This window comes from Gracilinanus agilis, chromosome 3, assembly GCF_016433145.1.
Source record: "Gracilinanus agilis isolate LMUSP501 chromosome 3, AgileGrace, whole genome shotgun sequence".
Lineage (NCBI taxonomy): Eukaryota > Metazoa > Chordata > Mammalia > Didelphimorphia > Didelphidae > Gracilinanus > Gracilinanus agilis.
In genome coordinates this window covers 31,657,308-31,670,799 of record NC_058132.1, presented here as the reverse complement: position 1 = coordinate 31,670,799, position 13,492 = coordinate 31,657,308, and the positions used below count along the sequence as shown (strand labels likewise).

General features: G+C 43.3%; 1 protein-coding gene across 1 annotated transcript in view; it reads left to right on the top strand.

Annotated features, from left to right (window-relative positions):
- The first annotated feature begins 4,187 nt into the window (after window positions 1-4,187).
- The window catches only part of NADK (NAD kinase), a 48,323-nt gene continuing 39,018 nt past the window's right edge, over window positions 4,188-13,492 (top strand). Inside the window, exon 1 of the mRNA XM_044667549.1 lies at window positions 4,188-4,334. The gene's annotated coding sequence lies outside the window, so the exon portion shown is untranslated. The remainder of the gene's footprint in view (window positions 4,335-13,492) is intronic.

Below are 13,492 nucleotides of genomic sequence, written 5' to 3'. Positions count from 1 at the left end.
GTGGAGCTTGGGTGGAGCCAGCTAGCTACTGAGTTTCCAAAGCAAATTAAAACTGCATCACAAGTCAGAGTTACAAAATAGAGTTTAAGTAACAACATAGAGTTTAAGAAACATCAACAGATAACAGAAGAAAACATTTATTTCCATTATCATCTTCCCAGTCAAGGGCTCTGTGTTTCAGCCAAACTGACTTAGCTGGTCTGCATCTCCCGTAATCTGCTATCTCTGGCCTTCCAGCCTTTGCCCAGGCTGTCCTTGGATTTATAATGCTCTCCCTTTTCATTGTTTGACTCCTGGGATCCCAGCTCCCTTGAAAGCACCCCTGCTGGCCACCTCTAACAGGAGGCCTTTTGTCTTTGTACTCCTAGTTCTAGCACAGTGCTTGGCACACAGCAGATGCTAAATACATGCTTGTTGGAATGGACTGAATAAATGGTTGTTGACTCAGATGAGAGGGAGGGAGGAAAGGAAAGAAGGAAGAAAGAGCGAGAGAAGGAACAGTGTTCATTTAGTACATCTTCAGGAACAGTTGTCCTCTACATGGAGCATGGGGGTGTCCTGTGGCTCAAAGGGAGGTAGAAAAGACCTCTTCTCTAGTCTCTTCTCCCTCCATCCTTCTCCAAAGAAGACTTTAATTCCTGCCAGGAAGGGAAGCAGAAGCCAAGGTCAGAGGCTTGTTTATTCTGCTCTTCTCAGAAAGGGGGTCTACTGGATTGGAACTGCATTTTTTGCTTTCACCCTTAGATACTGTTGGTCTTTGGGGTGTGATTTTCAGGTTCCAGCTTTCGACGTGGAATCTAGAAGCCCCCAAACTTGTAGCCAGAAAGATTTGATGTACCCCAGTTTACTTAGCTCAAAGGTGAAGGCCTGGGGTTTGACCTTGTCCTGTAATGGTTCTTCCCTGAGGGAAAGTCCAACTTCACTAGTCTCAGACTAACAATAAACCTTAAAGTTCTAGTTGGGATGACTAATCCCATCAGGGGTTGAGTACCTCTTTTGTCCCAATGGTTTCTCTCCTTAGGCCAAAGTCCTTTACCAAGATGGCCCAGCCTTTAGCTGAATCTTTCCCTTTTGTGCCCATTATAAAGCATCAGCCCCTCACTGTTATTCCTGTCTGGAGCACCTCATTGTAAAGTCAATCAACTGTCCCTCTCATCCTCAGTCTCCATGTTCTGCTAGAAAGATATTTAAGCTTCCCAACTGGAATTGTCCAATCTGGTTTTTCCAAGGGGCAGGGACCAGAGCATCCAGAGTTCAATCCTCAACTCTGGGTAGAAGTGTGGCGCATAGCTCTATGTAGAGGCCTAACTCAGCCCTGAACCCCTTTCCTTAGTTAAAGAGTGGCTTTTCTGACTATTTAATAGTCCCATTTTTTTTTCTAGTTAACAGAGCTAAATTTCCGATTGCTATGTTTTAAAAGGGAAAGGAGAACCCAAGCTTTATATCCTTTTCCCACCAAATACTAGATCCACAATGAACCCATCTAGCAGGTTACACAGAAACCTATTTAACCAAGTCAAAACAAAAATCAGAAAAAATATACATAAGAGAATATATAACAGACAATAGAGTGAAGGAGGTCTCCCTTTGGAAGCAAGGAAACAGCTTAGCCAATAGCTGAGCTGAATCACAAGAGCTGAAGAAGGAAATGGCAAATCCCTCCAGTATCTTTGCCAAGAAAACTCCAAATGGGGTCATGAAGAAGAAGAATCAAACTAGTGAAACGACCAAACAACAAAAAACAAGAGTCTCGGATCCTACCCAAGAGGAAGTTCCCCAAAGTTTCTAATGTATTGAACTGCAGAAAGTGACATGGTTGAGACTGTCAGTGTCTTCCTAGAGCCTGCAACTCCTGGAGAGAGACAGAGACAGAGACAGAGACAGAGAAAGTGAGAGAGAGAGAAAGAGAGAGGTTTCCTCAACTGTAAAATGGGGATATTAACAGCCTCTACCTCCCAGAATTGTTGTGAAGATTAAATGACATAACATTTGTAAAGTGCTTAGCACATGTCTAGTCCTTGCCACAATCTTAGAACTGATGTTAAAAGAAAATTCCAGGGTTTGAAAAAGTAAAAGTTCTTAGCATAGTGCCTGGCATATAATAATTACGATATAAATGTTAGCTATTGTTATTGTTATCATGACTCCCAACTATATATAATGGAGGAATTTATGGCTCCACTGTCCAAAGTGCTGGCCAAGAAGTCAAAGAAATCCATGATGAGTGAAGCTAGGTGGGAAATGAGGAGATATACATTCAAATACATTCAAAGCAGTTTGAGAGAGAGGACTCTAGCAACTGAGGGGCTCAGAAAAGTCCTTCCAGAAGAGGAGGATTGTACAAGGCAGAAGTGAAAAAGGAATGGATTCCAGATATGGAGAGGGAGGTGGAGAGTTTGTACCAATGCTTGTAAGGCCAGGGAGAAGGAGTAAAGTTCAATAAGGCTGGAAAGGTGGGTTAGTACCAGTATCATTCTCCTTCCCCTCCTTAGAAGAAATAATTATTTTTTTTAAAGGAAAAAAAAAAAAGGTTGAGAGGACCTGGTTTCAAATCAAGCTTCAGACATCTCCTCACAGTGTGACCCTGGGCAAGTCACATAACCCCAATTCCACAAAGGAGTGGGGAAGGTGTCGTCTCATAGCTAGTTCTTTGTAGTATCCACATTCTATCAGTTTTACACAGTTTAATGCCAGGTCTCTGCAAAATTCAAAATAAACATCACTTATATGGCAGTGGAAGGCCATATGGTGGTTATGAGCAGGAATAAGGAATCAGAGAATAGTAAATACAAAATTATAAATCTTGTATTAGTCATTGAAACCGATTCTGTAGTTCTGGGTGGAAAAATCAGAGTATAGATAAAAAAGTAGCTCACAGTCTAGGGGGAAAAGTACTTGTAAGCTTTCGGTCTCCCGCCAGGGATCCACCCACTCATTCAAGACCCAGGAGAACAAGTGACCTTTGGGACCATTTACAGTCCTGGTGGAAGATGCGATTTGGGCTCCAAGCCTGGGGATAAACTACGTTGAGATCCACCCCTGTGCCCTACCTAGGCTCCCTAGGAGAGAAGAGCTAAGCCGTGCTTCTTTCTGGGAGGCAGCCTTCGGGAGTCTCTACAAGGAACTGAGTAGGGAAACCATCACCCAGCCTCCCCTGGACTTTGCCCTTTGCTACTACTGTGAGTTACGGGAAGGTTTTAAGGAAAAAGGAAAAGTTGAAGCTCTCAGGTTGTAAAGCCAGAGGCAGGCAGGATACCCGGAAAGGGAGATTGATTGATGTTTATGAGAAACTTTGAGTCCTTTGTGGTTTTCGCTTTGCCCCATATCTGATAATACATTGTTACCTTGTGTGCTTGCAAAGGGGACTTTTGGTCCACATCTGAGATAAGGTATATGCCGAGGTCAAACAGAGCAAACTCTGGGTGGAGGCAGAGTAAGCCAAAGGGTTCTAATTTAGGAGAACAATGAGTAATGAAGTTGCGTTCAAGTCCTGCCTCAGCCTTAACAGGCGTGCCAGTCTCTTTCTGGGCCTCTGTTTGCCCGTCTGTGAAATGGTGATGGTGGCGCCTCCCCTCTGGAGTTACAGTGAGGACGCGATGTTGTAATTTAGTGCACTATGTACGGGTTAAGCTTGGATCTTTTAGGGACTGGGGGGCGGGGGGAAGAGATGGGTGCTGCTGCCTCGAGGCTATGGGAGTACAGACCCGCCTCCTGGTAGCAGATTTGCCGCGCCCCCTTCCTCATTCGTTTCTCTTCGGTTCCCAGTGCGGGACGGGGTGGCTGGGAGGTTTACAGTGTAGACAGCTGGCGCTTAATAAATGCTAGTTGCCTGGGGGAGGGGAAGACGAGAGGCGGGGCGGGCCTTGCTGGGTCGGATGACGAAATCCCGAGTACCGCAGGCCAGGGGATTGCAGCGGCGGCCTTAGGCTCCGGGCCTTGGCCTCGGGGAGTTGGCGGTGGACCTGGTGGAGTACAAATGAGACACAAGTACGTGTGCGCGCATGCGCGTGCCAAGGGAGTTGGGGGAAGGGAGGCTCGCGTTTGGGCGCACGCGACACAGGGTGCAGCTTCTGCGTTTGCGCAGGGTAACCCCAGCGCCTGCGCAGTGAAGGCCCGGCCGCAGGCGCCGCCGCCGCCGCTGCCGCTCCGGCTGCTGTCGCTGCTGCTCAGAGCGGCCATGGGGCAGCCACCGGCCGCGGCGCAGACCTGGAGGTAGCGACGGCGAGCGGCGGCGATCGGGGCCGGCGTGCGGCTGCCGCTGAGCCCCAGGACGAGCCCAAGGAGCGGCCGGGGGGTCCTGGGAATGTAGAGGCGTCGGCAGCTACGGCCGAGCGGTGAGGAGGGGCGGACGGAGGGCGGACCTAAGGGGTCAGGGGGCGGACCCAAGGGGTCAGGGGGTGGGACAGAGCCGACTGGCCACCCGATTCACTCACCCTCTCCTGCCCCTCCCCATCCCTGAGGAGAGGAGGAGGGGTGAGTGTGCAAATTGTCCGAGTATGTAATTCGATTATGTTTGCCCCTCTGGGTGGGTGTGTAAATTGTGTGTGCCCCTCGGGGCGAGTGTGTGAGTTGCCTGTGTCTACCTCTTTTGGGAGTGAATGTGTAAACCAAGTGTATGCCTCTCTGGTGAGTGTGTAAATTGTTTTGAGAGTGTTTGTTCCTTTGGGTGAGTAAGTTGTCTGAGTGTGTGTCTGCCCCTTTGGAGAATGGGCGAATGCCCCATCCCTCTGTGCCTCTCTGTGTGTCTCCCTTCAGGAGGGTGCCCACCAGTTACCCAGCTCCCGTGTTGATACTCCCTATCAATAGCTATTGACGCTAATTAGCCAGAGAGAAACCAGGGCACAAGCATTGGATTAAGTACCTACTTGAAACTTGTTTGCCCCTGACCACCACCCTGGGAAGCTGGCCTGCTTGCTCCTGGCTGGGCCTCTGAAACCAACCCCTGAAGTGGACGGTGACTGAGCCATGAATGATTCACAAGTGGCCCTGCGAAGGAGGGCAGCAGCTTTTCTCCTGAGCAGTAGGCAGAGGCTATCAGGTGTTGGGAGGATGGATAGAATGAGGCTTTCTTGGACACTCGTTGCCCAGCTATAGATGTAGTGCCACAGCTTTGGGAATTTTCTCGGTGTGTGAAACACATCCCAGAGGTTAATTTTGGAAAACAGTGTGAGCAGATCCTGGAATGGTCACTCCCTGGGGGTGTTCTCTACCCTGTACTTTAGTTTTCCTAGGACTGGCCACCTTGTTGGAAAGGGTTCTCCCTCCACTGGTGCAGATGGCCGATCTGCTTTAGGAGTCCTAATGGCCGAAAAATCATCACCCTTTAGCCAACCTGGTGATGAATGAAACTCTCTGGTGGTCTACAGTCCATAGAGTAAAGGGCTTAGATATCTTGAGGCTGCACTCCAGCCTTTCCAGCTTGATAGGATTTGCTCCAGCTTCCTTTCTGGGTAGGCCTGTTTAGCCCTTTAGAACCCAGGGGTACCTCTGCAAGTTTGGCCTCATGATACCCCAAAAGAAGTATGACTAATAAAAAACACTAGCAATTATGAAGCAATTTAAACTATTTCTTGTGTGGTAATACACCTTTTTTTTGTTCTGTGTGGTATGAATTAGTCAGATACGGCTTTTGCCCAGGGCTTACAAATGCCATTTAAATAAACTTGTATCATTTCAGTGAGCAAGCTTTTATTGAGCACTGACTGTGCCAGGCCCCACGATTAGTGCTGGGGAGATGGAAACAAAAACCAAACAGCTCCCACCTTCAAGGAGTGTACAGTCTAATAGGGAAGACAATATCTACACATATTAGTACATATAAGACACACCCACATCAAGTTTGAGGTAGTCCTGGAGGAGAAGGCTCTGGTACCTGGGGGCAAGTAGATGCCAGCTAAGTTAGGTTTTGAAGGAAACCAGGGAAATGTAGACAGAGGGCATTTCAGGCATGCTGGACTGCTGTTGTAAAGGTCTAGAGACAGGATTTAAAAAAAAAAATAGCAAAGAGACCACCGTGGTTGGCAGAGTCCAATGACTGGAAGGAGCCAGGTTGTGAAGAGCTTGAAATACCAAATAGAATAGTTTTTAGTCTATCTTAGAGGTAATAAGGAACCACTGAAGTGTATTAAATTGAGGGAGGAAGGAGAATGTTGATATGGTCAGAACTATGCTTTTGGGAAATCACTTTGGTGACTGGGCAGAGGCTCTACTGGCACAAGGAAAGACTTATGACATCGAAGTTTAGAGCCTGGCTGCCTCAAACAGTTGTAGGAATATTGAAAGAGGGATGGACTTGAGGGGAAAGATAATCTGTCTCTAACCTGGTCTGCTTGAAATTCTTGTAAGTATCAGAAAAACCTTGGTTCATATCAGTCCTCAGACATTTACTGCCTTTGCAACCCTGGAAAAATCATTTATCTACCCTCTGTGGGCCTCAGTTTCTTCATCTGTAAAATAAAGGGGTTGGGCGAGATGGTCTCTAAAGTCCCTTTAAGCTCTAAATCTATGATCTTAGGATTTTGTTCAAAGTAGCCAAAGAATTTTGAGTTAGGAGAGGCCTGCCCTGGGTATAGAGAGAGAAGATGCCCTTCCTCTTCATAGGTTTTCCTTTGCACTTCATACTTGCAGATTCATTTTCTTAGCAGTGGTATGAATAGTGGGTAGTAAGTTTTAAAATGGTGGGGAATGTTGTGGATGTCTGCTCTAACATACTTATATGCAAAAACAAGGATTTGCATCTCAGAGTTTTGTTAGTCTATATTTCTCTTCTTTTTTTAAACCTTTACTTCTCTCTTAGCCACCTCACTGCCCCAATCTTAGTGTCTTTTTTTAATCTTTCTGCAAGATTGTTGTCATAGAGTAAGAAATGGATATTTTAATAGTTCAGTTCAACAGTTTCCCCCAGGATCCCCTTATTTCTGTTTTCCCCTTTCTGTTTTTTTTTGGGGGGGATATTTATTTATTTATTTAAGCCCTTACCTTCCATCTTAGAATCAATACTTGTGTATTGGCTCCAAGGCTGAAGAGTGGTAAGGGCTAGGCCATGGGGGTCAAGTGACTTGCCCAGGGTCACACAGCTGGGAAGTTACTGAGGGCAGATTTGAACCTAGGACCTCCCATCTCCAGGTCTGCTCTTTCTGTTCTTAGAGAACCATCTCTCAGAACAAGGAATTTTATTCTAAGAGAAAAACAGGAAGAGAAAAAAATGAGCAACAGTGGTCAGCACATGAGAAACAGTCTGCAAAAAGAGAGTGTTATTCACCTGTGCAGCCTGACTTTGCTGCTGGGAGGATAGCTGGGAGATGTCTTCCCAGGCTGCTCTTGGGGCCTCAGCCTGCCTTCCAAAATGTACAGTTGTTAGTTTTGAGTTGACTTTGTCGTCATCTTCGAATAGACTGCATTTCTGGTCTTGCCTATTTCCCTTTGTATCACTTACTATAAACCCATGCTTATCTGTATTCTTTTGCCCATTCTTGTTAGCCCTTCTCCAGTTGATGGGCATCCCCTTCCCCTTGGTTTCTAATTCTCTGCAACCACAAAAGATGCTGCTAGAAGCATTTGTCTGGAGCCTTCTTTAATAGCCTTCTTGGGCCGTGCCTGCCAGTGGAATCTCTGAGTTAAAGTGTATATTCATTTTAGTCACTCTGAACAATTTCCAGCTGCTTTCCAGAATGTTGGTGGAGATTCTCAGCTCCCCAACAGTAGATGGGTATTCCTGTCTTTCTACAACTCCTTCAACAATGCATGTTCTCATCTTTTGGTGGCTTTGCTGGATTTGAGCTTAATCTTCATTCTTCATTCTTTCACCTGGTTAATAGCTTAGAAATCTTTGGAGTACTTAATTCATAGCTTCTGACCATTTCAATTGGGTAATAGTTTTTGTTCAGCAGACATTTATTAAGTACCTGCTGCATGTCAGGCACCATAGTGAATTTATTATTGTTTTTTAAAACCCTTACTTTCTGTCCTACAGTCATATTAAGTATCAGTTCTAAGACCAAAGACTAGTAAGGACTAGAGTCCAGTGATGGGCAAACTTTTTAAAGAGGGGCCAAAGGAAAGGAAATGCTCATCTGTCAGTCTGTTTCTAAGGCAACTCTTTCGAAGTTTCATTTTATTATATCTTACTCATTGTATTCGTCAGATTAGGAATAATGTCTTGTGGCTGGATAGAACATTTCAGGGCCTGCAGGCTGTAGTTTGTCCATCCACTGGACTAGACAATGGGGGTTAAATGACTTGCCTTAGGTCAACTAACTAGGAAATGTCAGAGGTCAGATTTGAACCTAGGATCTCCCATCTTTCTAGGCCTGGTTTTCTATCCACTGAGCCATCTAAATGCTCCATCCTTATGTATTATTAGTAATAAAGCTACAGAATTATTCTGCAAGAGTTATTCAAGGTGTGAAGCTGTTTTGAAGACCTTGAGGACAGAGTAGTAACAATATATTTTAACTAAGTTGGATCAGGCCCTGACCACTCTCTAATGGCTCTCCCTGGCGAATTATTTTATCCTATTCTTTAGGGTTTTAAAACTCGATTGTGCCTACCAGCATCTGGCTAGCCAAAGCCTAAATATCTGCAGGGAGATGGTTTCATCAGGTCTTTTGCCTTTTGCTTTTTAATTGCAGGAAAAGGGTGTGCCTAAGAGCTAATAAAAAAATACCAGGGGCAGTTTTCCTTCCCTGACAAATGAAGGTTCCAGAGACTTGGGTTTTTTCCTACAAAGGCAATTAGATTTCCGTTTGGATTTAATTTTCAGTAATGACTTAAAACTGTTTTCTGTTGCCTTTTTCCTGAAATATTTATTTAAATTTAAACAAATCTTAATTGTGTCTTGGAAAAATTTATGTTAGGGCTATACAATTGGTTTTTATTTTCATAACATCATTTTATCTTGCTGCCCTAACTGATGATAATAACATTTTTAAATCTCCATTATTATGTCTATTTTAACTATTTTGATAGACAGCACTCTTTTGAGGACTCATTCTCCCCTCCTTTTTTTAAGGTAGACTAGCCATTTTATTTTCCTCTGAAGGGCTGCAGTCTTGAGCAGAAAGCTCTCCAAAAAAATTCTTTGTTTTACTGAGCCAAGATTTACCATCTTACTCTTTCTCCCTCATTGAGAACATGAGAAAAAACTCCATTATAAACATGTATAATCAATCAAAACATTTCTAAGTTGCCTTTATTCAACAAGGTATTTTTCTCATTCTACTGTCTGAGTTCTTCACTTTTCTCTTAGGAGGCGGTGGGTAGCATGTTTCATCATTAGTCCCCTGGAATCTGGTTGGTCATCATTCTGATATGAGTTCAGCACAATGGTATTCTGTCACACTTATATACCATAATTTGTTCATCTTGTCCCCAGCTTATGGGTATCTTCTCAGATTTCCATTCTTTGCCACCTCAAAGAGAGCTATAAATATGTTTGTATATCCTTAGATTTTGTTTTGCTTAGGACTAATTTTCTCCTTAATCTATCTCCTCCTTTTAATTCTCCTTCCTCTTGCCCTTTCCCTGGTGGGGGGGCAGAAGTGGGGGAGAGGGAGGAAGGGAGGGAAAGAGAGAGAGACAGAGAGATTGAGAGAGAGAGATTCCTTCTTTTGGCCAGTTTAGATGGTTCAAAAGTGTCAACTACTCCCCCTGACCCCCTTCTCCTTGAGATTAGATGTGAACTTCCGCATCCAGATTTTGAGATAATTTCCCCTAAACTCCCCCCATTCCCAACCCCTGTCACTACTCTCCCTCACCCCTCTAGTGTATTCCTCTTCCCCTCTCTTTCCATTCTTAAGAAGATTGTCAAATAACAGAACAACTCTCAGGCTTTGTCTCATTGGGATCCTGATGATGTTAAAGTTCAGAGAGTATACATATATCGTCTTCTCCATATTTTAACGGCAGCATTTTATCCTTATTTAGCCTTTTATCATTGTTCACTCATGTTCATCTTTTTCTCTTGTTCTTCACTCCTGTATTTGAACTGTTGAGTTGCTCCCTATCTTTGGTCTTTTCAGCAGGAATGCTGGGCAAATTATTCTTGACCATAAGCCCACATCCTTTTTGGAATATCGTATTCCAGATTCTCTGCTTCTTTATAGTGGTAGCTGCTTGAATAGTGATCTTGACTGTGTCTCCTCAGGACTATTTGAATTCCTTCTTTCTCACTGTTTGTAGCATATTTTCTTTGACCTAGAAGCTCTGGATTTTGATTTTCATGCTCCTAAGAGATTTCATTTGGGAATTTCTTTTAGGAGATAAATAATGGATTCTTTTTCTTTCTACGTTGCCCTCTTATTCTCAAAGATCTGGACATTAAAAAAAAAAAGATTTCTTGAAATATTATGTCTAAATCTGGCCTTAGACACTTCCTAGTTGTATGACCCTGGGCAAGGCCCTTTATCCCTTTGCTGCTCTAATGCCATGGAACTGATACTTACTATCAATTATATATATATATATATATATATATATATATATATATGATGTCTTGGCTTTTTTTTTTACCATAGTAGAAAGTTCAGTGATTCATTTTTTTTAAACCTTTGCCTTCTGTCTTACAAGTATCTGAGACCAGATTTGAACCCAAGACCTAGTTCTCTATCTACTGAAATATCTAACTGTTCCTAGTATAATAATTCTTAAAATTTTTCACCTTGTCTATTTTTTAGGCCAGTTATTATCTATGTGTTTTTTATATTTTTCTGGCTTTTGATTTGTTTTAATATTTCTTCTTGCCTCATGAAGCCATTAGCTTCTGTATGGTCTATTCTAATTTTCAGGTAGTTTATTGCTTGGGCAAAATTTTATACCTCTTGTACTGAGAGAATAATTCTTTTTCCAGTTCTTTTTTCCATGGTTCTCATTTCTTTTTCTATTTTTTTCTCAAAAAAAATTTTGTTTCTAAAAATTTTTAAAAAATTTTTTTTAAACTCTTCTTGCTTCATCTCTTCCAGGAATTCTAGATGAATTTGTGACCAAGCTATGTTTTTCTTTAAGGCATTACTTATTATTCTACTTATTATTCTCTTCTGCATTTGTGTCTTGAGTTTTCCTGCCACCATAATAACTCATTATGGTTTTGTTCTTCTTTTGTTTACCTATTCTTCCTGCTTACTTCCTGACTTTGGGCTTGACATCAGGGCTAGATTCTGCCATACTGCTGGAGGGAAGATCTAGGCTGGTCCTGTTGCTGCTTTCTTGGGTTTTGAGTATCCTAGGATCTCAGGAATAGACTGGGGATTCAAAAGCTTCCAATGTTTTCAAAGTGAACTGATCCTAGACAAAATCTTATTGCTGTCCCTGAGGTCTGAGCTCTGCAAATAACTGATCTGGGTTTGAGTCTGTCCAAGAGTATATTGCTGCTGGGCCCTGCCTCTATCAGCCAGCTGGAAAATCTGTTGATTAATCAGGGCAGAATTGTAGGTGCTCCTTTGGTTTGGCATTCCTGTATTAGTTATTCCTCTACTGGATGTTCAAAGTGCCTGGTCTGAGTTTGGGGTCTGAGCTACGCAGCTGTTGTTACTCTGGATTTCTCCTTTCTTGGTACATTGCCCAGGGTCAATGCCACTCCTATGCATGGGTCTTCTTCTCACTTAGACCTAGATATTTGACCCAGAACTGGGTGTAAAGGACAACGAAACTGCCATTGTGGTATCCTGAGTAAGGTCTGGAATGGAACCCTGATATTGTCTGGAAGCTACCATTGTGTTATTGTGCCACCTTACCTCCTTGGTTGCTTAGAGTACTCTCTCCACCCCTTGTCTTCACAGCCCCATCTTTCATTCTTTGTGGAGCTGGGCTGGACAAATTATACACCAATTTTTTTTGGATTTCCCTTTCAGGGTTTGATCAGGCGTATTTAAAAAAAAAAAACAACTTTAAAAAAAATATTATTTTCCTCAAGAAGCTTTTGCACTTCTTTTACCATTTGTCAGTTTTGTTTTTTAAGGTGTTATTTATTTATAGAATTTTTTTCCTCTTTCTAAGTTATTAATTCTCTTTTCCAAATTTTCCTTTATCACTCTCATTTCTTTTCCCAATCTTTTCTCTACCATGTCTAGTTTGATTTTTTTTTTAAACCCTTAACTTCTGTGTATTGGCTCCTAGGTGGAAGAGTGGTAAAGGTGGGCAATGGGGGTCAAGTGACTTGCCCAGGGTCACACAGCTGGGAAGTGTCTGAGGCTGGATTTGAACCTAGGATCTCCCGTCTCTAGGGCTGACTCTCAATCCACTAAGCTACCCAGCTGCCCCTCTAGTTTGATTTTTAATATAATTTTAAAAAATCTCATTTATCTCTTCCAGAAATACTTGTTAGACTTGTGCCCACTTTGCTTTTTTCCCTCTCCCTTTTTTCCTTTTTTTGTACCTTTGCTTATAACAGTTTTCACATCATTGTCTTCTGAGTTTTTGTCTTGATCTTCCTTGTCACCATAGTAGCTTTTTGTGGTCAGGTTATTTTTGTTATTGTTTATTTTTCAAGCCCATATCAAATCTATATACTTGAACTTTTAAAAACATTTAAATAATGTTAAAGTTGGTTCTGCTTACCTTGGGGCAGGCAGGGCACTATCCCAACTTCAGTCTAGTTCTGGAAGTTTTATATTTTCAATACTTCTAAGGTGGGATGATCTGGAGAGAGGTGTGGTCACTGCTCTTTTGGTTTTTGCTCTATTCCTTATCCAGGAAGAGCTCCTGCCCCTCTGTAGCCATATAAATGCTAGCCCTTCTCTCTGCCCTGAAATTGTGACCAGAGCCCTGGTTTCCTTGCATCTGCAAACACTCCTTCCTGCCTTTGAACTGTGTTTGGAACTGAGTAATGGCCAACAGAGTTGCCAGACAGTGCCCAGGGCTAGCATAGGAGGTCTTCTGTAGTTTCTTTCTGACTAGTTCATCTGACTCTCTTACCATCTCAGAGCCGAGAGCCCCTGAGACTGCTGCTGCCTGCAAGGCCCGCCATTAGTGCTGTCACCAAGAGCATTTTTCCAGCCCAAGTGCATTTATTGGCTCTGCCACTCCCAGAATTTGATAGGTTATTTGGAGGGGAATGTTGGGAATGTTTGACTGGAATGCTAGTTCTGCTCTGCTATCTTCCTTTCCAGTCTATCTGGTGCATTTTCTGGATGCATTTGGAGGCAGTTGTGGAGAGGAACCCATCTCATTGGGTTCACCCCAGCAGGTCGCTCTTTACAAGGTTTGAGGATTTTGGAGGGGGTATGGGGACAGCACCCAAAGAACTGAATCAGATACAGCTTCCACATTGATGCAGTTTCACTGTAGTTTAGATAGCATAAGAGACTTGAAGACAAACTTAGCCTTGTCCTTGAAGGCCATGACTTCCACAGTGTTGTGTATGACAGACTGATGACCATATTTTTATTCTTGGGCACCCAGCTCGTGCCCTGGGTAGGTGCATATCTCCAGGAATCCTCTGTTGTGCCAGTTCATGCTCTTGGTCTTTTTGTGAGGGAGGACCCCATGGCCAGAAACT